At 42.4% G+C, this 24,123-nt stretch overlaps 2 protein-coding genes across 4 annotated transcripts in view; one reads left to right on the top strand and one right to left on the bottom strand.

Annotated features, from left to right (window-relative positions):
- SNRK (SNF related kinase) overlaps nucleotides 1–22,871 on the bottom strand; it is a 168,042-nt gene extending 145,171 nt beyond the window's left edge. The window contains exon 1 of one of the 3 annotated variants that reach the window (XM_070726905.1): nucleotides 22,530–22,871. The gene's annotated coding sequence lies outside the window, so the exon portion shown is untranslated. Of the gene's footprint in view, nucleotides 1–18,825; nucleotides 18,994–22,529 lie in introns of those variants that run through there. The other 2 variants (XM_070726906.1, XM_070726907.1) reach the window with 2 other exon arrangements.
- Nucleotides 22,838–24,123, top strand: part of POMGNT2 (protein O-linked mannose N-acetylglucosaminyltransferase 2 (beta 1,4-)) — a 130,349-nt gene continuing 129,063 nt past the window's right edge. Inside the window, exon 1 of the mRNA XM_070726912.1 lies at nucleotides 22,838–22,990. The gene's annotated coding sequence lies outside the window, so the exon portion shown is untranslated. The remainder of the gene's footprint in view (nucleotides 22,991–24,123) is intronic.

Raw genomic sequence — 24,123 nt, forward strand, 5'->3', positions numbered from 1 at the left:
GGTCAATAATTCCCCCCCAGGTCCTTGGCCCGCCAGAGATCATCCGTCAGCACGACCAAAGCAGTTTCCGTGCTGTAACCGGGTCTGAATCACAACTGTTAAGGATCTAGATAATCGGCTTCTTCCAAGGACTGCTGGAGCGACACCATCTTTTCGACAACCTTCCCCATAAAGGGAAGATTGGAGATTGGACGATGGCTGGGCCCAGGGAAGGCTTCTTGAGGAGGGGGCACACGAGTGCCTCCTTGTAGGGGGCTGGAAAGGACCCCCTCAGAGAAGCATTGATAATCTCCTAGACCTAGCTTCGTGTCACCTCTCTGCTGGCCCAAACCAACCAAGAGGGACACGGATCCAGTAAACAGGTGGTGGAACTCACAGCTCCAATGGCCTTGTCCACTTCATCAGGTGTCACCAGGTCAAACTCCTCCCAGACAGATGGACAAGGACAGGCCCCAGTCACCTCAACCGACTCATTGTCAGTCAACACTGCTTTCCAATTGGGGTCAATGTCTGTCTGGATCTGAGCGACTTTATCAGTGAAAAACTAGTTAAAATCCTCAGCACTGCTCTGTAAGGGCTCCCCAACCCCTCCCCGCCGATTAACAAAGGAGTGGGTCACCCTAAAAAGAGCAGCCGGTCTGGATTCTGCTGATGCAATCAAGGCGGCATGATACGCGCATCTTGCCGCTTTGAGTGCCACTTAATATGAGCTCTTACAAGTGTTCTATCAGATTCAGATTTACTCTTCCTCCACCGCTTTCAACACCTGGAGTTCCTCAGTAAACCAAGGAGCTCTCCAGGGTCTAGTGCCACAGAGAGGTTGCAATGGCGTAATTCGGTCAAGAGCCTCTGTCATAGTCCTGTTCCAAGCCACAGCAAGAGACTCTGCCGAGCTGTGTTTGAGTGAATCCGGTAAAAACCCAAGCGCCCTCTAAAAACCTTCTGGATCCATCAGGTGTCTGGGGCAGAACCACCTAGTCGGGGGAGGATTGGAGCCTTGAAGTTGAGCCATAGCAGAAAATGGTCTGACCATGACAAAGGCACAGCTTCTAAACCCCTTAGTCTCAGACCATTACTCAACTGCTCTGAGAGAAATATCATGTCGGGCGTGTCTCCCTTCATGAGTCGGACCCTAAACTACTTTGGTCAGGTCTATGGCCATCATGGTGGCCATGAACTCCTGCGCTAACCCAGAGGATTCGCCGAGCGATGGCAGATTCAAGTCCCCCAGGACAATAAGTCCGGGGGACTCCATCGCCAGTCCGGCTACCTCCTCGAGCAGCACAGGCAGGGCTGTTGACATGCAGCTGGGAGGCAGGTATGTGAGCAACAAGCCTACCTGAACCCCTAGGTTCAGACTTCACAAGGAGGCACTCACAAACCGCAATCTCAGGAGCAGTGGGTCTGTGCAGGCCTATAGTCTCCTTGGCTATAATAGCCACTCCTTCTCCCCTTCCCTGGCTGATGCTGTACCTGAAAGCCGGCTGGACACATTTCAGAGAGGGGAACTCCCCCCTCTGAGCCCAGCCTGGTTTCAGTCACACATACTAGGTCAGCCTCCTCGTCCAGGATCAAGTCCTGGAGGAGGAGCCTTGTTAACTTAACTACAGTAAATTTTTTCCAAGGAAATAAGGGGAAAGGACTGTCTTCCAACAGTGATGGACCAGAGGGAGGGAGGGGGATTTCACCTCAGTCTCTGGCTCTGTCTTCCTGCTGTTCCACATAGTCTTAATGTTCCACAGAGTCTTAAAATGACCACAATGCAGCCGGCCACCATCCTCGCCAACTCCTTCTTCGATGGCCAGTCCTAGCCGCTCCATTCCGCAGATCAGTGGCCAGAGCCCCAGGTCTGCTCGTTCTCACCAGCCAACTCCCAAGGGCATCAGGCCACCTTCAATCTCATCCAGCCGCCTTCGATCTCCAGCTTGGCTTCCATCCGCTGTTCGGCTCTGCATATGCACGCATACACTCGCCTCGCTTTCACTCAGCCCGACTTCCACCAGCTTGGCTGCCAGGTCACCTTCCCTCCCACGATCCCAATTCGATTTTATAGTTGGTGGCCTTAACACAGTCTCAGACACAGCCACAAGTCCCCTCAATCCCTTTCACCAATACATCAGGGACAGAGACGGGGGCGGAGGCAGCACTCAAAGCCAGCCGCCATTTTCCGCCCAACAGCTGATCTCACTAGGTTTCTCTTTCTTCGTTGCCAAACTAAACCTCTGGCGGTAGGAATTCAACCACTGAACTTCACGCGACAGGCATTACTGTCTGACAGACAGTAATATCTGTATACGTATTATAAAGTGATTCTAATTTATTCCTTGTAGCTTGGTCTTGGATTCTACTCGCTATATATCGTTTTACCTTGTCCTATTGTCCCATCAGTTGTTGTAAATCAGTTTCATTAACTGAATTCATTCTTTTATCCATAATCTCAAATTGAATGATCCACCATGTACCAGTACCAATTTTGCATTGTCCATTTTGTCACATCCTGCCAACCCAAGACTATTACCACGAGTGTTTCCTATCGCTGCTTGTTTTATTTCTCTAAATTCTCCCATTGCATTGCTTTTAACTAATACTGCCATTTCCTTAGTAATTATCCATTGTGTATTTAACACCCTATTAATATCCTCTTGCACTTTTTGCCAAAAGCTACCAGGCATTCCCAATGTATGAATACTCCTTTATCTTGACACTCATGCCAACAGATACATTTAACATTCCACTGAAAATATGCAAGTTGAACGGGTGTTTTCTTAATCTCATGTAACGTGATTTCTTTTATCCATCTTTCCATTCTATTCCAATATAATTTAGCTTTATGGCAAGTCCACCACTGATGATAATAGGAGCCTATTTCTTGCTTCCATTTCCAACAGTTTGAGGACATATTTGGGAGACATCTTAGCAATTCTATTGGGTGGTAAATGCCACGTATAAAACATCTTAATCTGTTTTTCTTTCAATGAAACTGATCTAGTAATTTTCCAGTTATATGTCCAAACTTTTTCCCAGGTTTCCAAATCTATTTCTTTTCCTATATTTTTACACCAACTTATCATATTATCTTTTAATGTCTGATCTACATTTTTATAGCTTATTATGTATTTATATGCTTTCCCTATTAGTTTTCTCTGATTAGTAATTAACAAATTCCCTAAATAATTTTTACTCTTCATATAATATGTATGTTTTAATATCTTTTTGATATCTAGACTGGATTTGTACATATTGCCACCAATCAATTATTATTCCCTCTTCTTGCAATTTTTGTCGTGATTTTAATTTCATTTGTTCATCTATTAATTCTTTATATTTCAGTATCTTCCTTTCTTGAATTAAGTTAGGATGACAAACTACTTCTATTGGAGAAATCCAATCAGGGATAGTTAAGAATTGATCTTTCTTTATATCCTTCCAAACCTCTAATAGGGATTTTCTCATTGTGTTTTTTAAATTAAGAGTGTGTTTTATCCTTATCATACCAAATAAATGTGTGCCAGCCAAGCATAAGATCGTAACCTTCCAGGTTTAATAATCTTCTATTTTCTAAAGTTATACAATCTTTAATTCAGGATAGGGCTGCAGCCTGGTAATATAACTTCCAATTAGGTAATGTAAAACCTCTTTCTTTAATATCGTCTAATGTACTTAATTTTATTCTCGCCTTTTTTCCTTGCCATAAAAATTTCTTCACTATCTTTGTTAATTCTTTAACAAAGTTCCCTCCTGGGTTTATGGGTATCACCTGGAATAAAAATAATACTTTACGTAAAATATTCATCTTGATTGTTGAGATTCTACCTAAGGATAGTTGTAAGTTATTCCATATTTCTAAATCTTTCTTTATCTCGCCAATAAGTTTCAAATGATTGTCGTTTTTTAAAGAAATTGTTAAATTTCTTTTAAAAATTCCTAAATATTTCACTTTCTTAACTATCTTCATATCGGTCACTTGTTCTAATTGTCTTATTTGTGTTTCTGTCACATTTTTAGTTAATAATTGTGTCTTATTTCTATTAATTTTTAAACCTGCAATTTCGCCATATTCTTCTATCATTTCTATTAAATTTGGTATTGATATTATGGGATTTTCAACTATAAAAGCCACATCATCGGCAAAAGCTTGTACTTTATAAATTTTTTCCAATATTTAACCCTTTGATTTTATAGTTTGCCCTTATCTTAATCAACAAAACTTCCAAGGTTAATATAAACAATAGAGGTGAGAGAGGGCAACCCTGTCTCACCCCCTTAAAAATCTCAAAATTTTCAAGTTGTTCATTATTTAGTATAATTTTTGCTGTTTGATTTGAATATATTGTGTCTATTACATTAACAAATTTTGTCCAAAATCTCATTTTATTTAATTACATTTTAATAAATGTCCAATCTACATTATCAAACGCTTTCTTTGCATCTAGAAATACTAATGACATCTGTCTACCTGGATGTTGTTCATAGAATTCTAGCGTATTGATGATCCTTCTTGGATTGTTTTTTATTTGTCTACCTGGTAGAAAGCCATTTTGATCTTCATGTATTATTTCACCTAAGATCTTTTTAAGTCTTAGTGCATAGATAGAAGTATAAATTTTGTAATCAACATTTAGTAGGATAGTAGGGACTTCTGGTTGGGAATGGAGTTGCAGCGGGAGGTCCGGGACAGGGCTCTGTCTCTGACGCTCCCTTTTCCACCCCAAAGGTGGAAAAGGGATCTGATCAAAGATTTAAAATGGTTTGGTTAATTTTTATATTGTAATAACAATAGAATTTGTTTGTCTCTTTATTTTGCTTTTTCTCTTTTTCTTCTTTTTTCTTTTCTTTCTTTTTATTGTTTGTAGTTGACAGTCTTTTTTCTTGTAAGGGTTTTGGAGAATACGTAAGAAGGGAGAGTAGGCACTATGGCATATCTGAAGTACTAAAGGAGAAGGATATTAATTTAATAAGGTTTAAAGGAAATTAAGCTTGAATTCAATTAGAAGAAAATTAGGTATCCGGATGACAAAATTAGAGGTCAAGGTTGGGGGGAGGTTGGATTGTCACCTGAAGTAATTAATTGGGAACTAATATTTTTGGGGGGAGATTAATTATAAATAATGTACTAACTCAATACTCTTTTTATTATAATATGAACATATTCTAAAATGTGTTGAAAAAGTTTATATGGAGAAAAATAAAAACATTTTTAACCTCCCCACCCCCCAAAAAAGCCGCTGGAGGCAAAGCAAAGCACTTGCCAGCTAGCTCCCACACCGCAGAGATCTCCCCTCCCCCGCGCACTAAATTTCCTCTAGGCCTGTGAATAAGGTGGAAGGGAAGGAAACCACACAGCGGGGGAGGGGGGTAGTCAAACGAAAGAAGGTTTTAAAGAGGCTTAACATTTAATCTTTCTTTTTCAGCTAGGTGAGATCTTGATCTCAAAGTCTGTTGGAGTCACCAGGTGGAGAATGAAGCAAAAAAAAAAGTAGAAGGGAAAGGCGTGTAAGCTGCCCTGCTTGTGGGAGAAACCAACAATACATCCTACTGCTAGGAGGACTGATCTCGGAAAGGGCTGGATCCGGCTGTTCTAAAGACTTCTGTCTCAGTCCTGATTGGCTAGGACAGCGGGCTAGCCACATGGCTACTGGCTCCATTCAGATAATATGGAGAAAAGACAGCTTCTTTGGGTTGCTACCAAATGGGTGGATGCACCCAGACCTGACATCAAAGGGCTCTACAGGGCACCCACATCCATGGTGCGATGCTCAGTTGCAAAAGGTATCGTGGGGTCCACTGGCTCTGTGCCCACCCCACTCCAGGGAAGAAAGCCCATCCTGGTGGGGCTTGCCCTGGTGGTGTTGCTCCCAGGCCTGGGAGGTGGGATGCTGATGGTACTTCTCCCCCTCCCAACTGCCAATGTTGAGGGTTCCTTAGGCCAGGCTGATCAGCTGGCTTTGGAGGGGGGCATTGGGTTGTCCAAGTAGACTTCACCCCAGTAGAGAGCCCCCCAAGGATTCCACTTGTCTTCGTGTGGAAAGAACTGGATAGATAGGGGGGGTCCTTATCTTGCTTTTTTTTTCCTTTTCCTTAGTTTTCATACAACTCAATGTCAGGTTGGATGTTGGGACAATCCCATCCCACCCTAGCACCTGAACTATGGGTAGCTGGGTGAGAATTTATGAGATCCAGGTTAAACATTTCAAGGTTCCAGGGAAATCCGAACCAAATCAGAATCCAACTCAAAGTACTGCTCAAACTTCCAATTTATTTCTGGAGCCAACCTGAAACCTACACAGGGAAAGCTCGATTTGAATTTCCCACTCATTTGAAAGTTCACATCCCTTGCCCCCCAACCCAAAACTTGTCAGATTGGCCAATCAGATTGTGCCAGTGTAGTCAATCCTTTCTTCACTGCCGCCCTGGTGGATGGGCATAGGATGTCCTTGAACCTTCAAAAGAATGCTTTGTGGCTAATCTGTTCCCTCCTGAGAACTACCCCTCTCAAGTTCCCATAAACATCAGGTCTTCTATAGATAGTGTGGCAAGCCGTTAATTTATCACCAACTTCTGCGCTGGCTTGACAGATCAACATAGATACATTTGCATGCACAGAGAGATATACACTTGGGTTATAATTATGACATTAGCTAAGTCTTAACCCCTTCCTGATTTTGCTTTTCTGCACATATATTGTTCCAAAGCTACTTCCCATAAAGGATGAGCATCCATGGGCCAAGAGATTAATTAGTGCAAAATGACCAATGAATTTTACAATTCAGTGCTACAATTTTGATCCTTCACTTTGTTAATGTTTTAAAAATACAGTAATACCTCATCTTATGAAAGTTAATTGGTTCTGGGACAAGGTTCCTCAGGTGAAAATTTCGTAAGATGAAACAATGTTTCCCACAGGAATCAATGCAAAAGTGAATAATGCATGCAAACCCAAAAATCAAAAATCAAACCCCCCCCAAAAAGCGGCTGCCCCACCCCTCTCGCAGCCCCTTCGCTGGGAGGGCTTTCGTCCAGGGGTGTCAGTGAAGGGGCTCCCTTCGCTGGGAGCGCTTTTGCCGAACGCTTTGGGAACGCCTGCCCATCCCCTCTCGCAGCCCCTTCGCTGGGAGTGCTGTCAGCGAAGGGGCTGCGAGAGGGCTGCTTGAAGCTGCCTGCCAGGATCCTCGCTAGCGACCGGAGAATCCGCAGCCATCACCGCTGCTGTAGCCACTGCTACAGGAGGTGGAGAAAGCCGGAGAGGGGGGATCGGGCGGGTGGGAGCCAGTGGCGGGAGACCAGGTATGCGAGGGGGCTGGAGGTGGACGAGGGGGCCTGGACTCCCGCACCCAAACATGGCCTCCTTCCCCGCCGAGCCTCCCGGCCGCAGAAGAGGCGCAGAAACTTTTGCAAACTTCAGAGCCCGGTGCAGCTCTCCCGCAGCGGTGGCGGCTGCGGCTTCTCCTCCTCCAAGCAAGCGGCGGCTCCTAAGCAGGCTCCAGATTCAGGCACAGCTCTCCCCCCCGCGGAATCCTGGTGGGGGCTGTAATCAAATGGGAAACCCCGACAGTGACAGTCACAAGGCAGGGGAATTCCTGCAGCAATCAGAAAGTGCACGTGCAGTACGAGAGCGCACGGTCAGTAAGAAAACCCACGCACCCGGGATCGGATTCGTAAAACAAAAATGGTTCTTAAAAGAAGGCAAACAAATCGTAAATCCCGGGTTCGTATCGCAAAAAGTTTGTTTGAAGGGGCGTGCATGACTCTCATGTGTCCAGTGTCTGGGATGCTCCGCTGAAGCATTAGAGTTCCTTATAGCTGAAGAACAGGTTTCAATACTTGGTAGCATGGGAGAGGCACAAGCCAGAGGAGTTCACGTGGGAGGATATGACCTCTTTCCATGCTCCTGAATTAGTCTTGGTATTCACAACCACTTTCCATAGGAATCCAATTGAAGGAAGGGCCCTGCAGTGAGGGATAGTGTTGTGGCCCGTTCGCATCTGGTGCAATTAGTAATGGATCCAGAGGACTCAGAGATAGTGGAGGCATGGTACAGGCGACCCGTGTTCCTGGCACACAAGACTGATGGAGAAGAGAACATGGTATCAGAAGCTGAAGACAAACAGTGCTTTCTGCACCTCCTGAGATGAGTGACTCAAAAGAGGAGGAGCCTCTTGATGCTAGGATTCGCAGGACCTATAAGAGGCAAGAGTGCTTATTCAGGAAGAGGTTTCCTTGTGAGTAGCACTTCTGGCTACTGGGCCACGCCCTCAGGCTATTTAAGTAGGAATCATGCAATACATTCAGTACAGTGGACAACACAGTTCATTCAAGAATGTTGTCGCAGCTGGGATTACGCATGTGTCACAGACAGCTATAGACACGCCTATGGGAAACTCCCAAATGAGAACTTGAAAAATTGGAAAATATCTCCCCAAAACCCCTTAATCTCCTTTAAAGATAAGCAGAACTGTATAGCAATTACAGAAGAACAAAGAAAATCCAAGATAGACGGTGACAGGGAAAGACGGACTTTCTTTCGCTATCATAAAAGTGATTAACAATTTCAAACAAAGCGAAAATGGCAGAGGGAAGAGACCTGAGCATTGGGGAAAATGCTGAAGTGAAATTAGATAAACTGCTTCAAATAGTTGGATCCTTTGAAGAAAGATTTAAGGCCATGAAAGGTTTATTGGAAAGCCTTGTTAAGGACGTTCAAATAGTTAAAAAGGAGCAGAAGAATCAACAGAAAAAATTAGAAAATTAGAGAAACAATTTAAAAGCCAAGCCGAAGAACATAAGCAGTATAATTACAGGCTTACTAATTTGGAGAACCGCCAAAGGGGAAGAAATCTACGTTTGTGTGATTTTAAACAAGATTTTGCTCCAGCCTTGAAATTAACTGAAGCACTTTTTGATTGGCTGAAGGTGAACGGCATTCAAATTGTTTTTGAATATATGGAACAAGTTCACTGGAGTGTTCCACGTAGAAATCCGGAGAGGCAAAGAGATATTGTACCGTGTTTCCCCGATAGTAAGACACCCCCAATTGTAAGACATATGGGGGGTTTCAGGGGGGTCGGCTAATATAAGCCGTACCCCGAAAGTAAGACATATGTCTTACTTTTGGGGAAACACGGGGGTATTGCGGGGGGGAGCCGTTCCCGGAGGGCTCTTCTTGCCCGGGGTTTTCTTACGCGCCTTGCCCGCCGCCGCGCCCCGGCCTTTGCCCGGGGAGCCCCGCTCGCCGGCCGAGCCTTGCGCGGGGCTGTGGCGTGGAGCAGCCGGCGAGCGGCAGCAGTCCATTTTCAGGCTGCCCAGGATCTCCGCCTCAGGGAGGTCTTCGGCATCGCTCAGCGAGCCCGTGGACATGGCCTTGGGACAGCGGGGGCAGGGAAAGGGAGTCGTCCCGCCGCCCGGGGACCCCCGCTAAGCCTTCTGCGCTGACTCGGCGAGGCGAGAGGGAAGGAGAAGCGCAAGTGGATGCGGAGCGCCCGGGAGGAGAAGGAGGAGACGACTTCACCGAACTCCCCCCCCTTCACTCCGAAAGCAGCCGCCGCGGCCTGTCCCTTTAAAAGGTACTTCGACGCTGCCCGCGATCGGGCCCTGTGCAAAGGCAGCCAGCCAAAGGAAAAAGGACTCGCCTCTCCTCAAGCTGAAGCCGGGTGGTGGGGCGCGGGGAGCGACGAAGAAAGAGAGGCAGTCGTCGCGGAAGAAGCAGTTAAAGTTCGTTAAGGGGCCTCGGAAGGAGGGGGAACGGGTAGAGCAAGCGAAAGGGTGAGACCGCAGTGGAAACCTGCGGGAGCGAGCGGGGCCGGGAAGGGGGGAAGGTGTCGGAGTTGTCCCCTCAGAAAGGCAGGAGGTGGGCGCACAGACCGATCTCCGTGGCTTGTTTTGTTAGCAACTGGAACTTAGAGGGATTCTGGGGTCTTACGAAAGCGGCGTCGGTTGCGCCCCCTTGCCCTGAAGCGAACTTTTTTCTTTGAAGCCTGGGTAGCCCAGTACGGCTCCATCTCTCCAGTTGTTCTTTGTATTCCCTCCCGCAGCCACCTTTTGCTGGTCCATGCTGAGAAACGAGTTTACCTCACGAGTCTCGCTCGGTTGCCTTTCCCCATGGCCGTTAAATTTCTCATCCTCCCTCAGGCGCTAGACCCTATTTAGCGAGGCGAAGCAGGCGCACGGGTGGGGAGGGGAGGGAGGAATATCGAGGGTAGTTGGTTCCAAAGGGCCAGGGCAAACAGAGAAGGCCCTCTCCCGCTGGCCTGCCAACCTGCACTTGCTTAGTTGACGGGACTTGGATAAGGCCAACCCCGTGTGATCTGATTGGTCCCTGGGAGGTATGTGGCAGGATATGGTCCCGTAAGTAGTCTTATGTGGGTACCATGCATGCTTCCCTCAAACATGAGTGGGATAGGAAGCACCTGGAAGAAAATAGTTGAAAATGTCTGAAGGTTTCATAGTCCTCCATAATAGAGAAGGTATTCCTTGAAATACCGAATTACCAGCTAAGATATCATTTTGTTTTATCCATTATATCCAGTTTCATGCTGAAGGGCTTATCCATAAATTGAAAGTGACTACATAACTTCTCATTTAAACTCATAATAAAACTGGATCTCTGGTACATAACTTAAAATTGCTGTAGAAAACTATGTGGCAGAGTAGAATCAGGAAAAATATATTGATCAAACAAATATAAAACAATGAGCTTTGATGATTTTTCTTAATATAGGGCTATACAAGTTTACTATTCCATCAAAATTAAAATTCTGTTTGAATGTAATTAAAATTATAGAACATGTTGCTATTGCTGTAATTAACTTGGAATTAATATTTGAAATTTGTTTACTCATAATTTTAATATTGTTGCAGGCTTATTTATATATATATGTGAATGTGTGTGTGTGTGTGTGTGTGTGTGTATTATAAGGAAATATTACATTTTGGCCAGAAATGAGTATATTTTATTTATGTAAAATAGGCAAGCAGTACATACTTTCTTTTGCTTTTTAGTTTTTTGAAGAATGTTTGGAACTAAATAACATTAGGAGAAACTGATGGATAACTCTATGGCTCAGTGAATATGGAAAAAGTTACATTCTGTATACAGTACTGAAATAAAGTCTCTCTCTATAATATGCTAGTAGGATCCCTGTAGAAGTTGTGGTAACATTTGTTGGCAAAGATATGCAAAAACGGTAGAAATCCACAACAGGTCAATTTTTTTTTAAACCGAACTATGTGACACGCTTGGGGTTTTTTTGTATATTATGTTTGGGAAGTGATTCTAAAGATAGCATTTGTTATTTCATGTTTACTAATGTATTTATACAACCCTTGCCCGGGACAATATAAGACATACCCCAAAAGTAAGACATAGTGGGGCTTTTGGGGATAAAAAGAAAGTAAGACACTGCCTTACTTTCGGGGAAACACGGTAATGGTGTTGGCCAGTGAAAAGAAAGCCGAAATGATTTACAAGCATTTGAAAAATTGCGCTGGCCCTCAATCAAGATGGAAATGAGATAAGAGTTCTCAGAAATCTCTCTCAGGAAGCCCAATTTCAAGCCACCTGTTGCAAAGTGGAGTAAAGTTTATCTGGGCTTTTCCTGCAGCTATCCTTGTGTTCCAAGAAAATAAGATGTTTAAGGCATGATCATTGGAGGAGGGAAAAGTGCTACTGCAACAGCTGGGTATCGAGTTCGGAGAAAGCGAAGCAATTGGAGAGCCACAAAGAGCAGAAGGAGATGATTATTTCAGTGGTCGAGGCACACCAGATGAGGAGGAAAGGCAAAGAGACGAGCAGTTGAAGGAGTTGGTTGTGCAGGTAGAGGCTCTCAGAAAGGAGCAGGGAGAAAACCGAGAGTGCAATCCAGGAGGAAAGTGAAGAAGTGAAGAGTTTGGCAAATCAAGATTATAAAATATTTATGAAGATATTGACAAACAGACTTGAAAATACCTTACCAAAAATAATTGAAGAGGATCAATATGGGTTCGTAAAGGGTAGGAAGATAAGTGAACCAATCAGAAATGTAATAAATGTGATGCCCCATGCTACTGCTACTAAAAGGAAATTGGGAATTTTGAAATTAGATGTGTATAAAGCTTTTGATAAAGTTAATCACAGTTATTTATATAAATTATGAAAGGAATTAAATATGAGGGACAAATTTTGTGAAACTATAAAAGAGATATATAAAGGGAATGAAGCATACATAAGAGTGAATGGACAAGGAATGCAGAGAATTAAAATTCAAAATGGCTCCAAGCAGAGATGCCCATTATCTCCAATGTTATTTGTAACACAATAGAGACATTACCTAAGATAAGACAAGATAATACTTGAGTAAGATATAAAATAGAATTAGAAATGAAATTAAAATTATTTGCAAATGATGCAATTATATTGACCCAGCCTCCGATGGAGGAGGAGGGGCGTGGTCAGCGCCTTGGTGGCAGCGCTGTTTCTTTCGCTCCCGCAGAGAAACACCGGTTCCCCGCTGTTTGGGGGTGCCAATTCAGTTTCAATTGGCCCAAACCTCCTTGGAGGGGAGGGGAAGAAGGGGACTTGGTTTTGTCCCTGTTTAGGGTCAGAAAACCCCAGGGTTGACCAGACCTGAAGCCTCCACCATCAGCAGTGCAAAGGCGGCTAGCCGCCATTTGCAGAGGAGACTGTGCTAGAAAGAGTTGCTTGAAGAATTGGAAGTCATCTAGAAAAGAAAAAGGAATGTAAGTTTTCTGCTGGTGTTGTGGCGAGGAGAATTAACTGTCAAGTTGAGCATTGCTGCCGAAGGGAGAAATCTTTTTGTTACTTTCTGCTTATGGATTACTGGAAAAGGAGTTCGAGAAATTGGGGAGAGCGGCTAAATGGATACTACAATTGTTGTTTTTATTTTGAATGGGAGTAGATGTTAACGTCTAAAAATCATTTTGGAAGAATATTGGTGAATTTGTAAAATCTTATTTTTAATTATATATATATATATATATATTATTTGGATTGAAAAGTTGAAAATTTGAAAACTTAAAAAACAAGAAGAAATTTAAGGACGATATGCAGAGACTGTATTTGTGAGAAAGTTTTCAAGTTAGAATTTTTTGTTTACTTAGACTTGACCTTCATGAAACATACTATCTAGATTAATTAAACCTGTTGTTGCTTCTGCACACACACACACACACCGCCTTGTTGGCTTTTTTGTAGGCTGTTTGTTTAAGCAGCTGGACAAAATTAGCCATTTCTTATTTAAAAGAGAAGGAGATGGAGGAATTGAGAGAAATAAGAGATTGTTGGATGAGCTTCGCATGGAGATTTCTGAGGACATTAAAGGTTTTCACCATGAAATGAGATTAATAAAGTAATACCTCGTCTTATGAATGCCTCTTCACACAAACCTTTCATGATACAAACCCGGGGTTTAAGATTTGTTTGCCTCGTCTTAAGAACCACTTTTATCTTACGAACCCGAGCCCGAGTGTGTGCTTTCTCTTACTGCGCGTGCGCTCTACTTACGAACCTCTTCACGAAATAAATTAAGTTCATAAGACAAGGTATCACTGGAATTGACATTGGAACTGGAATAGGATTACAAATTGGAAATGGCAAATAGGACATTGACAACCATTATAATCGACTGGATGAATTTGGAATTGGAATAGAAAAAGCAGAAGAACATGAAGTGGGAGTAGAAGATGTACCAGAACAAGATGGACTTGAAACATATAAAGAGACAATTATGAATGTGGAAATAAAAATAATTTTGGGATTAAGGATGAATTAATTGGGGGATATATTACATATTTTTTTGATGGTGTATGGTTACATGCTGAGGTGGAACAAGAGAAATCTGGGGGTAAAATTATAGAAACTCCTGAAAAAGGTTTGGCGGATGAAGATATCAATGCCGATGTCTTAAATGATATTAAGTTAAGCACTGTTAAGAGAAGATACATGTATAAGCAAAGTTATCAGATTTTACCAATTTTAAAAGGAATGGGAATTAAAGAGTGGGAATTTACAAAGAGGGGATTTTTAAAGGGACTTTTTATTTAAAGAAGAGATGGGTGAGGAAGAAGAAGAGTAAAATGAAAATGAAAAATAAAAAGAAGCTATATAAAAAGATGGGAGACAGATATTAAGTATAGACGAGGAAAAGGGCTTTTTGAAAATGATTGGTTGTATTTAGAATATTTTATAATACTTCATAATAGTTTTTTTAATTTTAGTAGTTATTTTTGATTCATTTAGTAGTAGTAGATTTATGAATTTTGATAAAATTTATAAGTAAATGAAGTAAATAAGTAAATGAAATATATTAAGGTGATTTAAGTAGGTTTAATTTAGAATTCTAAGGTTTATTCAATTTGGACTAGTGTGTTAAATGGAGTTTACAGATTTGAAAATCAAAATATTTGTTTTTATTGCTTAATTTTAATTTATCAAGAGGGGCTTGATGAAATATAATAATGGCATAATAATAAGTAATGAATTTAAATGTTTGTATTTGTTTTTTAAATTGATAAAGTATCTATATAATTTTTATACTGTGTGATAACTGAAATTAAATAGATGAGATTTAAGAATGTATAATTTGATTATATAAGATTTATTAATCCAAAACTATTTTATTGTAACAAAAGAGAAGGTATATTGCTTTTTGTATTTTATGATGTGGAGGAAAAACATTTTTTTTAAACTCTAAATGAGTAATCCAGCAAAAATTGAGGTTTAATATAGACAAATATGGAGGAAAATGTTGAAACAGACGAGGAGCTGGCAAGAGAAAAAGCTAAGGAGAATAGGTAAAATAAGAGCATTAAAAATGATGATAATTCCCAAGATGATGTACCTGTTTCAGGTATTGCCAGGGGGTTTATCAGCATCAAAGTTCAGATATTGGGATAAAAAACTTAACTATTGGGATGAAGAAGATAAAATAGTAAGGAAAAAGTGGTTAATAGCTAATGAAAAAGAGGGTGTATGAGGAATTCCCTATTTGGAGCTGTATAGAGATGCATTTCAAATTGAAAGATTGAGTTTCAATTATCTGAAAATAAATGGGTGAAATTGGGAAAAGATGAATGGGATAAAGAAGAGAGAATTAATTTTTATAAGGTTGAACAAGAGCAATCTAGATAAATTAATAGGTCCCTTGAAAGGAACTATGCAAATTTGGAAAAAATGACAGGGAAAAATAGGATTATATAAATCAAAATTGTCATTGTTATATTTAATAAATAGCGATAACAAAAGAAATCTAAATAGGGTTAAAGGAGAGTTGGAGGGAAGAGGGACAACTAAGATAGAACAGTTATATAAGAAGGATGGGAGGCCAAGTAGAAATCGTATAGAATGGTGGTCGGGTAAGGGAAGATGGCTACAAATAAATGCAAATATCTGAATGAAAGGGAGAATAAAGAAGCACTATTTAGGGAGGAGATAGAGTTAGAAAAAATAAAAAGAAGAAAAAGTGAGGCGCAAGCAAGTAATATATGTAAGATGTTAGTGCAGGCAGATGGGTGTGTGACCCAAGGACTGACTAAATGGTGGCAGAGTGAATTACAAGTAGATGTTCAAGAGATGAAAAATATAGTGGACAATATAAGGAAAATTAATAATGCAAAGTTTAGGGAAATGAGAAGGAAAATATTATATAAGTGGTATCACACACTTCTTCTACTTGCATACTTTCAGTAGAATGTTAAAATACATGTTGGCGTGTGTGTAAAGATAAGGAATATGCATATGTTTTGGGAATGCCCAGTAGTGCAGAACGTTTGGCAAAAAGTGCAAGAGGATATTAATAGGATGTTAAATATACGATGGACAATTACAAAGGAAATGGCAGTACTAGTTAAAAGGAACGAAATGGGAGAATTTAGAGAAATAGAAGCAGCAGTGATAGAAAGCACTCAGGTGGCAATAGTCTTGGGTTGGAAGGATGCGAGAAAATGGACAATACAAAATTGTTACTGGTACATGGTGGAAACTGCTTTGGTCGCGTTGATGGATGATCTCTGGCGGGCCCGGGACAGGGGTTTATCCTCTGTCCTGGTGCTCCTTGACCTCTCAGCGGTTTTCAATACCATCGACCATGGTATCCTTCTGCGCCGGCTGGAGGGGTTGGGAGTGGGAGGAACTGTTCTTCAGTGGTTCTCCTCCTACCTCTCCGGTCAGTCGCAGTCGGTGTTAGTGGGGGGGGGGTGAGAGGTCGACCCCGAGGTTTCTCCCTTGTGGAGTGCCTCAGGGGTCGGTCCTCTCCGCCCTGCTATTTAATATCTACATGAAACCGCTGGGTGAGATCTCTACATAGGGCTACCTTTGAAAAGTGTTCGGAAACTTCAGGTCGTGCAGAATGCAGCTGCGAGAGCTACCATGGGCTTTCCCAAATATGCCCATGTTACACCAACACTCCGCAGTCTGCATTAGTTGCCGATCAGTTTCCGGTCACAATTCAAAGTGTTGGTTATGACTTATAAAGCCCTTCATGGCACCGGACCAGATTATCTCAGGGACCGCCTTCTGCTGCACGAATCCCAGCGACCAGTTAGGACCCACAGAGTGGGTCTTCTCCGGGTCCCATCAATTAAACAATGTTGCTTGGCAGGAACCAGGGGAAGAGCCTTCTCTGTGGCGGCCCCGGCCCTCTGGAACCAACTTCCCCCAGAGATTAGAATTGCCCCCACCCTCCTTGCCTTTCTTAAGCTTCTTAAAACCCACCTCTGCCACCAGGCATGGGGGAACTGAGATACTCTTTCCCCCTAGGCCTTTACAACTTTATGCATGGTATGTCTGTATGTATGTTTGGTTTTATAATAAGGATTTATTATATTGGATTGTTATATGCTGTTTTTATTACAGTTGAAATTAATTTGCAGGAACTGATGGGACGATGGGACAGGGTAAGAAGATATATGGTCAGTAGAATTCGAGACCAAGCTACAAGGAACAAATTTAATCACTTTATAATATGTAAATAGATATATTTATTTATTTATTATTTAGATTTGTATGCCGCCCCTCTCCGCAGACTCGGGCGGCTCACAACAAGGCATAAACAAATCGTAACAAATCCAAATAAATTTAAATATTTAAAAAAGTTTAAAAAGAACCCCAATATACTAACAAGCACACACAAACATACCATACATAAATTGTACATGCCTGGGGAAGATGTTTCAGTTCCCCCATGCCTGACGGCAAAGGTGGGTTTTAAGAACTTTACGGAAGGCAGGGAGAGTAGGGGCAGTTCTAATCTCCGGGGGGAGTTGGTTCCAGAGAGTCGGGGCCGCCACAGAGAAGGCTCTTCCCCTGGGGCCCACCAACCGACATTGTTTAGTTGACGGGACCCGGAGAAGGCCCACTATGTAGGACCTAATCGGTCGCTGGGATTCGTGCAGCAGGAGGCGGTCTCGGAGGTATTCTGGTCCAATGCCATGAAGGGCTTTAAAGGTCATAACCAACACTTTGAATTGTGACCGGAAATTGATCGACAACCAATGCAGACTGTGGACTGATGGCGAAACATGGGCATACCTAGGTAAGCCCATGACTGCTCTCACAGCTGCATTCTGCACGATCTGAAGTTTCCGAACACTTTTCAAAGGTAGCCCCATGTAGAGAGCGTTACAGTAGTCAAACCTCGAGGTGATGAGGGCATGAATGACTGTGAGCAATGAGTCCCGGTCCAGATAGGGCCGCAACTGGTGCACCAGGCGAACCTGGGCAAACGCCCCCCTCGCCACAGCTGAAAGATGATTCTCTAATGTGAGCTGTGGATCGAGGAGGACGCCCAAGTTGTGGACCCTCTCCGAGGGGGTCAATAATTCCCCCCCCCAGGGTAATGGACGGACAGATGGAATTGTCCTTGGGAGGCAGGACCCACAGCCACTCCGTCTTATCCGGGTTGAGTTTGAGTCTGTTGACACCCATCCAGGCCCCAACAGCCTCCAGACACCAGCACATCACTTCCGCTGCTTCTTTGACTGGACATGGGGTGGACATGTAAAGCTGGGTATCATCAGTGTACTGATGATACCTCACCCCATGCCCTCGGGTGATCTCACCCAGCGGTTTCATGTAGATATTAAATAGCAGGGGGGAGAGGACCGACCCCTGAGGCACCCCACAAGGGAGAGACCTCGGAGTCGACCTCTGACCCCCCACTAACACCAACTGCGACCGACCGGAGAGGTAGGAGGAGAACCACTGAAGAACAGTGCCCCCCACTCCCAACCCCTCCAGCCGGTGCAGAAGGATACCATGGTCGATGGTATCGAAAGCCGCTGAGAGGTCAAGGAGCACCAGGACAGAGGATAAACCCCTGTCCCGGGCCCGCCAGAGATCATCCATCAACGCGACCAAAGCAGTTTCCATGCTGTAACCGGGTCTGAAACCCGACTGCTGGGGACCTAGATAATCGGCTTCTTCCAAGGACCGTTGGAGCTGGAGCGCCACCACCTTCTCAACAATCTTCCCCATAAAGGGAAGGTTGGAGACTGGGCGATAGTTATTAAGTACGGCTGGGTCCAGGGAGGGCTTCTTGAGGAGGGGGCGCATGAGCGCCTCTTTATAGAGAGTTGGAAAAACTCCCCTCCCCAAGGAAGCATTGGTAATCTCCTGGACCCAGCTCCGTGTCACCTCCCTGCTGGCCGAGACCAACCAGCCAACCAGGAGGGACATGGATCCAGTAAACAGGTGGCGGAACTCACAGATCCAATGGCCTTGTCCACTTCATCAGGTGTCACCAGATCAAACTCTTCCCAGACAGGTGGACAAGTTGCTATCGATCAGCTCCAGCTAATCTATGGCTATCGCTTCCTGGATTACTGGTCTCGGCTCACCTCTCCCTTTTTTTCTCTGCTGCTGCTGCACTCCTTGCTTTTTTCCTCTTTCCTCCTTCCTGGCCTCAGACGAGCTTCCCTCTCTCCTGCCTGGCTCCCCTCCAGCCTCACGGGGCCACCTACCTGAGATGCAAGCAAAAGGCATGGGTGGAAGCGGCGCTGGCAGCATTTATGCTTCTGGCAGTACTCGTTCGCCTAGCTACCCAGCCTGAGGCGGGGGGGTGTGACCCAGGAAGGAGAGCGCAGGAAACACAAAACAAATTGTCACCTAGTGAGCGACACTGTTAAGGTTTTAAGTCAAGGACTTAACAGTTCACTTGAATGATATTGATCATTCAAGCCACTCCCAACTAATCCCATGGCTGGCAAGCCACTCCTACCCAGTCAGATGTCCATTAAGCCACATCCACAAAATAAGCCACACCCACAGTTTGGCAGTAAAAATTTTGGCTGCCCATTACTGGTTAAATGGTATATATAAAATATTCCCCCATTTTGGTGGAAGGATACGAATGTTTTCTGGTGGTGGGCATTAATCACTGAACACTTGTTCTATGTTGTGTATGTGTTTTATATTTTAAAATCAATTAAAAAATTAATTTAAAAATGTAATGGTACAAAAAAAAAATCTTGTCGCATCTCGTTTCTGGCTTGTGTTTTAAAAGAACCACATTCTTGTCTGCATTAATGTCCAGCGAACCTCTGTAAGTCTATGATAAGAACTTAGCTACAATCTAGTAATTACTGTTGTGTTTACCTATTCTTGGGACTCTGGCCAGCTGCTAAAATATAATCAGTGTGGTGAAGCCCTTGTTAGATTTTATTCTCTTTTAAAAAAGACTCAAAACTGTTAAGATTTTTGTTAGTAGTAAAACTTTTAGTACTAAATCCGGTGGGGTGCATTTTATTTTGGGGCTTGACCCTGGGACAGAACACATTCATTACATACTTTAGAAAATTAAACATTATAAAAAAACACTATGTTCAAGTTATGTCTGCTATAGAAACATAGAAACATAGAAGACTGACGGCAGAAAAAGACCTCATGGTCCATCTAGTCTGCCCTTATACTGTTTCCTGTATTTTATCTTACAATGGATATACAGTATGTTTATCCCAGGCATGTTTAAATTCGGTTACTGTGGATTTACCAACCACGTCTGCTGGAAGTTTGTTCCAAGGATCTACTACTCTTTCAGTAAAATAATATTTTCTCATGTTGCCTTTGATCTTTCCCCCAACTAACTTCAGATTGTGTCCCCTTGTTCTTGTGTTCACTTTCCTGTTAAAAACACTTCCCTCCTGAACCCTATTTAACCCTTTAACATATTTAAATGTTTCGATCATGTCCCCCCTTTTCCTTCTGTCTTCCAGACTATACAGATTGAGTTCATTAAGTCTTTCCTGATACGTTTTATACTTAAGACCTTCCACCATTCTTGTAGCCCGTCTTTGGACCCGTTCAATTTTGTCAATATCTTTTTGTAGGTGAGGTCTCCAGAACTGAACACAGTACTCCAAATATGGTCTCACCAGTGCTCTATATAAGGGGATCACAATCTCCCTCTTCCTGCTTGTTATACCTCTAGCTATGCAGCCAAGCCTCCTACTTGCCTTTCCTACCGCCCGACCACACTGCTCACCCATTTTGAGACTGTCAGAAATCACTACCCCTAAATCCTTCTCTTCTGAAGTTTTTGCTAACACAGAACTGCCAATGCAATACTCAGATTAAGGATTCCTTTTCCCCAAGTGCATTATTTTACATTTGGAAACATTAAACTGCAGTTTCCATTGCTTTGACCATTTATCTAGTAACGCTAAATCATTTACCATATTACAGACCCCTCCAGGAATATCAACCCTATTGCACACTTTAGAGTCATCGGCAAATAGGCAAACCTTCCCTACCAAACCTTCCCCTATGTCACTCACAAACATATTAAAAAGAATAGGACCCAGAACAGACCCTTGTGGCACACCGCTTGTAACTTGTCTCTGCTCAGAATACTCGCCATTAACAATAACTCTCTGATGTCTATGCTTCAGCCAGCTTGAAATCCACTGAACTATCCAGGGATTAAGTCCAATCTTCACTAATTTATCTATCTATCTATTATTTATTTATCTATATACTTCCTAAATATACTATCTAAATAAGCTCAGCCAAATTGTGCATTTCTGACCAGAAATTATTAGTGTGAAATGTCATACAACATAATCACTACAGCTGGCAGTTACAAAAAAAGGCCAAATTTTGTTTAATTGTTACATTTTTGGTTCTGAGAGTAAACCTTACATTCTAAAAGAATATAATTTTCCCATCAGGTTCAACTGTTTGAGGAACCATACATACATGCCAAATCCTTATTTTGTCCCACTTCTCTTATCAAATGTTGATTCCCTTGATTTCCCATTAACAATACATAAAAATACATAGTATAAGTATGATTACGCCAGTTGTCTCATATCCTTTGGAAGGATTCATATCTATATTAGCCAACTGTAGGAGAACCATAGTTAATCCAACTATCTTTGTTAACTAAATGTGTTTTAACTTCTAAAAGAGTAAATAAACTTTAAAATGTAAGCTATAAGATTTTTTTTATTTCAAGAAATATTTTATATGTTCAAAAAATAAATGTTAATATATCCATTGTACATTGCACATTAAAATACTGATATTAAACAATTATAACATTCCGGTTAATATAATTTTGTTTCTAATCAATAACAGATATGTACAGATATGTACAGTCTAAACTATAAAAAGGCTGTTTTATGCTCTTTCATCTATGTTTCAATTAATATTAATAGAAGGGAATAAACAAAGACCTTCTACAGGTCTGAAGTTTCTATCAAAGATGGCAAATAAAACAATATGAAACAAATTATAAAAATGGCTGTTTGCCAAAAAGATCATCGTTATAATTTGTTTTTGGCATGACAATGCTATGTAAGCACTTCCACAGAAAAGAGCTCTGTGCATGCACCACAAGAAAAATAAAGTCGGGTATGCTCACTCTGAACAAACCTGTTGGCTCTCTATCCACCTTGCAGAAATAAGATGCACTGTCATCACCCAAATAGATCTGCAGTTCGAATATATGAATTTCTTATCTGCCACCTAAGCAGGACTAATGCACAGCAGCTGGAAATTTTTGGGGGATGGGGGGATGCTGCTACCTGGACTATAAATAAGGAAATGGGGGAAGAATACGGAAACAAAAACACTAGCGATGGCAAGGGGACAAAATATTAAATTCAATTTCACCTTCCCCTCATTCATGTATCTTAACTCTGCTGTTTCAAATGCTGACGATTATAAACAACAAACGAATTTTAACCCACCGTGCCTGCTCTCGGGAACACTACAATTACATGACAAGAGCCTCCTTCCCCATCCCGCATTCCGTCTCTGTGCCTCGAACATATACGTATTTCCTCGCCTCGCCCCTCTACTGCAAAAGAGGAACGCGAGAACGATATGCACGTTTGTCACAGAATCACACGAACCCGTACCGACATAGTTTTCGAGACGACCCCAGTTCGAGTTCGGCCTTCGGAAATGACGGCGAGCGTCTAGGGTACTCACGTTTTCCATCCCCAATAGCTGCCCTTTCTTTACCTGCACGTGTCCCCGTAAGCCTCAGAAAGAGAAGGCCAAACTAGATGTGCGTCGTACCCCGCCCTTAACAACTTACTCGGTTCTACTGGTGACGGCGGCAGGCTTTCCTTTTGTCACGGCCTCGACTTCCCAGCCGCCGCTCTCTCTATGGAAAGCAAAGGTTCCACTTCAGTATTCGCCGTCTAAAACCACACCGGGTAGATTGTAGATCGGCCTCTTTAGCAAAGAAGCGCCAACCAGTCACTAGAGATCAGCCGATCGCTCTGCCTCTCGTGACCCGCACCCCTACCCTTTAAGTTCCGCACACTGCGCCCAACGGACTGAGCTCGCGCTTCCTACGTCCCTCAGCAGGCGATGAAACGTACTGACAACAACAGCTCGTAGCCTGAAGACGGCAGCGGGAAAAGAAACGCAAGATAAGGAGGGGCCTCGGCAAAGGAAATGCGCGTGCGTCCTAGGAGGAAGACACCATCCGAGAATAGCCAATAGGGGAAATAGATTTCTGCTGCTTGTCTTTCCCCACCTCCTTCGGGTGAGGTAAGATGCTGATCATAAGTCCGGCAATTGATATTGATAGTGCCAACCTGTAGATGGTTCCTGATTGTTGAAAAATGTTTCATAATAATATCTAGCGTAGGTTAACTGTTTAATAGTGAAAATGACCCCCCCATCATTGACCTCTTAATTGTTAGATATGTAATGTCTCCACATCTCATCAGCAAAGCTCTAGTCTAGATCATAAACGAAGTTTTAAATTCACGGTCTCCATAGAGTTGTGTACGTACTTCCTCGTTTAGACCGGAAACCAGATTGAATGGTCATCAGAGAAATGTTAAATTTCAGTGTTCATTAGTGAAGAATATAGTGTCATAAATGGCAATTTGTTACGGATTAATTAATTAGATATGGAGTGCCAGTGCTCTCTCTTTTTTTAATAGAATGTGGCAGGAGGCTAGTTGATAGTCCATCCCTTTAAAAACTTTTAAATATTTAAAATACTTTTAACTTTGGCGTGGTTATATATTGGAATGATTTTTACTTAAATTTTTCTTACAAAGGTTTGCCTTTTGTATGTTCTTCCAAATTTACTTGTTAAATTTATACCCTGTGCAATAAGAAGGGCTCTACATGGTTTACAGAGCTAAGGGAATGGAATAGAATAGAATTCTTTATTGGCCAAGTGTGATAGGACACACAAGGAATTTGTCTTTGGTGGATGTGCTCTCAATGTACATAAAATAAAATATAGTTGTCAAGAATCATGAGGTACAACATTTAATGATTGTCATAAATAAGCAATCAGGGGGAAATATTAATATAAATAGTAAGGATACAAGCAACAAGTTACAATCATAGAGTCATAAGTGGGAGGAGATGGGTGATAGGAACCATGAGAAGACTAATAGTAATAGTAATGCTGCCTTAGTGAATTGTTTGACAGTGGTGAGGGAATTATTTGTTAAGTAGAGTGATGGGCAAAAAGTTTCTTGTGTCTAGTTGTCTTGGTGTGCAGTGCTCTGTAGCATCATTTTGAGGATAGGAGTTGAAATAATTTATGTTTAGGATGCAAGGAGTCAGTAAATAGTTTCATGGCCCTCTTTTTGATTCATGCAATGTAAAGATCCTTAATGGAAGACAATGTCAGTGTTCCAATTAACATCTAAATTTAA

This window comes from Erythrolamprus reginae, chromosome Z (genome assembly GCF_031021105.1).
Source record: "Erythrolamprus reginae isolate rEryReg1 chromosome Z, rEryReg1.hap1, whole genome shotgun sequence".
NCBI lineage: Eukaryota > Metazoa > Chordata > Lepidosauria > Squamata > Dipsadidae > Erythrolamprus > Erythrolamprus reginae.